This window comes from Chlorocebus sabaeus, chromosome 27 (assembly GCF_047675955.1).
Source record: "Chlorocebus sabaeus isolate Y175 chromosome 27, mChlSab1.0.hap1, whole genome shotgun sequence".
Lineage (NCBI taxonomy): Eukaryota > Metazoa > Chordata > Mammalia > Primates > Cercopithecidae > Chlorocebus > Chlorocebus sabaeus.
This window is the reverse complement of record NC_132930.1, coordinates 49,790,652-49,794,184: the sequence shown is the minus strand read 5'-3', so window position 1 is coordinate 49,794,184 and position 3,533 is coordinate 49,790,652. Positions and strand designations below refer to the sequence as shown.

General features: G+C 35.9%; 1 pseudogene; it reads right to left on the bottom strand.

The window, feature by feature from the left end:
* Positions 1-851: 851 nt before the first annotated feature.
* On the bottom strand, positions 852-1,444 carry LOC140710539 (large ribosomal subunit protein uL23 pseudogene; annotated as a pseudogene).
* Between the last annotated feature and the right edge of the window lie 2,089 nt (positions 1,445-3,533).

Below are 3,533 nucleotides of genomic sequence, written 5' to 3'. Positions count from 1 at the left end.
GAAAAGCTCCTTATAAAAACATCAGATCATGAGAACTCACTCACTATCATGAGAACAGCATGGCAGTAACCACCACCATGATTCAATCACCTCCCACTGGGTCCCTCCCACGACATGTAGGAATTATAGGAACTACAATTCAAGATGAGATCTGAGTGGGGACACAGCTAAACCACATCTGTGTCCATCTACATTGGGTCAGGGTTATCTCAGTGTCTTCCAGAAACACCCTCACCCATATGCCCAGAAATTGTGTTTTACCAGCTATGTGTGTCTCTTAATCCAATCAAGTAGATGTCTAAAGTTAACCATCAGAATATTTATGCCTGATTCGTGGCTGAAATTTCAGGATGAAAGCTATGAAATCTCTATTTGTGTTTGTATGTCTATTAATGTGTGTTATGTATATGTGATATTTTCTTAACTCAGGATAGCGTTGCAAAATTCATTTATAAAATCCTTTAAAAGTGCTCTATTCTAACTTGGCTTGGAAAAAAATAAGCATTTATAAATAAATATTAACCAAACTCCTAGAAATATAGGAACTGATCAAATGTTTTTTAAGTTAACACGATTTGGATAAAACTTAGTTAAATAAGGTTAATATAATATTTTTGGTGTAATAAAACAACTATGTCTTCAAAGTTACCACTATTGAATATGAAACAAACATAATTTCCTATTCTGCTTGAGTTCTACTCAAATAAGCTAATATTATACTTACTAGAAATGTAAAATCTTAAAGCTTATAAATTTGATCCTAATTAAGTTGTCATTCTTATGAAAAACATTATTTCTTTTTTATGGTGAAAAGATACACATATATTTAGAGTTAGCCAGCTGAACTCGGTTTAGATGATTCCAATTTTGTTGCAACATCCAAAGGAGCATCCAACATCATAATCAGGAGACAGTCGAACGTATGCCTTCTTCTCTTTATCAGGTCGAATCAGGATGTTGACTGTGGCCACATCCATGTCCCAGAGCTTCTTCACAGCCTGTTTGATCTGGTGCTTGTTGGTTTTAACATCCACAATGAACACAAGCATGTTGTTTTCTTCTGTCTTCTTCAAGGCCGACTCTGGTCAGTGGAAACTTGATGATAGCATAGTGGTCAAGCTTGTTTCTCCTGGGGGTGATCTGCTGAGGATATTTGGGCTGTCTTCGGAGTCACAGTGTCTTGGGCCACCTCAAGGTGAGTGAAATGTGGATCTTCTTTTCTGTGTGTTGCTGTGGACACCTTTCAACACTGCCTTCTTGGCCTTTAAAGCTTTGGCTTTGGCTTTGGCTTTAGGAGGGGCAGGAACTTCCTTCTTCACTTTCGGTGCCATCTTGTGAAAAGCAAAAAACATTATTTCAAAAATAATTTGTTTACTGTAAATCTGCTTAATAGTAGTTTCCAAAATACTTTTTGGTAATTTTTAACCTTAAAGTTAAGCTAAGTGACAGATTTGCTTTAAATATCTAGACCATTTATAAATAAGATACAATACTAAAACATTAATTACTGAACATAAATAATTCAAGTTTATATACTTTTCGCTTCTTATTTTTACAGAGAGACTAAAGATATTTTAGACCATTAATAAACATGTTTTTGTCTACCACGATGAGAAATTGTACGATGAGGAAACACATCCCTGTAGATGTTGGGAGATGGTATACTCATACATTTTCTAACCTACTATGGAATGCTAATATATGACAGTTTATAACTGTTTACTTGTTAGTTTTATCTGGAAAATAAATGATTACTAAGTATTACAATTATAATCAATATGTGTAAATAAAACTACTAGAAGAAATAGAATAACTAGAAACAACTCTATGGAAAGCATGCAAGAAAAGTAGGGCATGTTTCACAAGTAAAGAAGGATGTATTTTTTATAAGGAAAACCTTACAAAAGATACAAATAAAAAGAGATATCTAACCTTCCCTGTGTTATATTTGTATGGGTAAAATGTTATGTTTTCAGAAATTATATAAAATTCCTGGAAATTTGTCAATGTCCTCCTTATCCATGCTATGTGCCAGTATAGAGTTATGAGTCATAATTCCAATTATTATTTTAAATGTGCTGGGTGCAGTGGCTCATGCCTGTAATCCCAGCACTTTGGGAGGCCGAGGTGGGTGGATCACAAGGTCAGGAGATCAAGACCATCCTGGCTGACACAGTGAAACCCCATCTCTACTAAAAATACAAAAAAAATTAGCTGGGCGTGGTGGTGGGCACCTGTAGTCACAGCTACTCGGGAGGCTGAGGGAGGAAAATGGCGTGAACCTGGGAGGCGGAGCTTGCAGTGAGCCGAGATCACGCCACTGTACTCAAGCCTGGGTGACAGAGCGAGACTCTGTTTCTAAATAAATAAATAAATAAATAAATGTTGTATGCCACAGAAAAAATCAAATATCCTTGTCAACTGTGGTATAATCACAGCCATTTCATACTCTTTGTCATTTAGATATTATTTCCCCCTGATGCTTTCCTGAAAGCTCCTGCGATCAGCTACAGGTCAGAATGTTCATCTCCGATACAGGACTCCCTCTGAGACTCATGGAAAAGAGTATGACAGGTTCTCTGGTTAAAGACTTCTGATGATATTGCTTAAATAACTTTAAGACCATACACTTGACTCAGTGAAGATCTCCAGAAGCCTGGTGGAGAAATTGATGGGGTCATGAGACTGCTAATCCAAGATCCAGCAAGACTGGAATTGATTACATGGCACTGAATGAACTGATGAAAATTGATTATAATTTTATAGCCTTTTAGAGCATTGCTGGTTCTTTAATGTTCTAGTTTCTGAATTTAAGAAATCTCTTTCTCTTAATCTAACTGTAACTTACAACAATTTAGTAGATTATACTTTTGTAAACAGAAATGAAGCATTTATCTTTTTTTCCCTGCCTAATCTCTCCAGAATTTTGAAATTCTTACTGAATACTCTTATTTTAATGATGATATAGTTATTAGCAAAAGTCCAGTAAGAATCTGTTCACCTTATAACAGGACATAATTGGAAAATTTGGTTATATTATCAAGGTTTTTACTGGAATATCATATTTTGGAAGTGTACCTAAGATCAGTTATGACCAGCAATTTTAAGGAAGTAAGGTTGATTATTATGGAGACAATGCTTACAAAGCACTGTGAGAAATGGGAAAGTTCTTCTTCAAAGATTGTAAAAAGTCACAATTTCTTAATACAAGATTGCTATCCACTATTTTTTGTGTGTGTGTGTGTTCCAAATCAGTTGTCCTAGCTTGCTCCGGCATGCCTGGACAGAACTAGACAAGCCCCAGCCCATAGTATATGCCATTCCTTATTTGGAGATGCTTCCTTAACTATCCTTGGCAACTTCCTTTTCTTTCTTTGTCTGTTCCCCTTACCTAATTAAGAAAGTTTTAAACTAATAGCCAACTCGGTAAAGTGTAAAATATGAGGTCCTATTCCAGCCAATGGTAACTGGACACAGCAGTAGGGTAGACACATCAGGTTATAAGTAACTCTGTCTCCTTTGTTCGGTGTGCT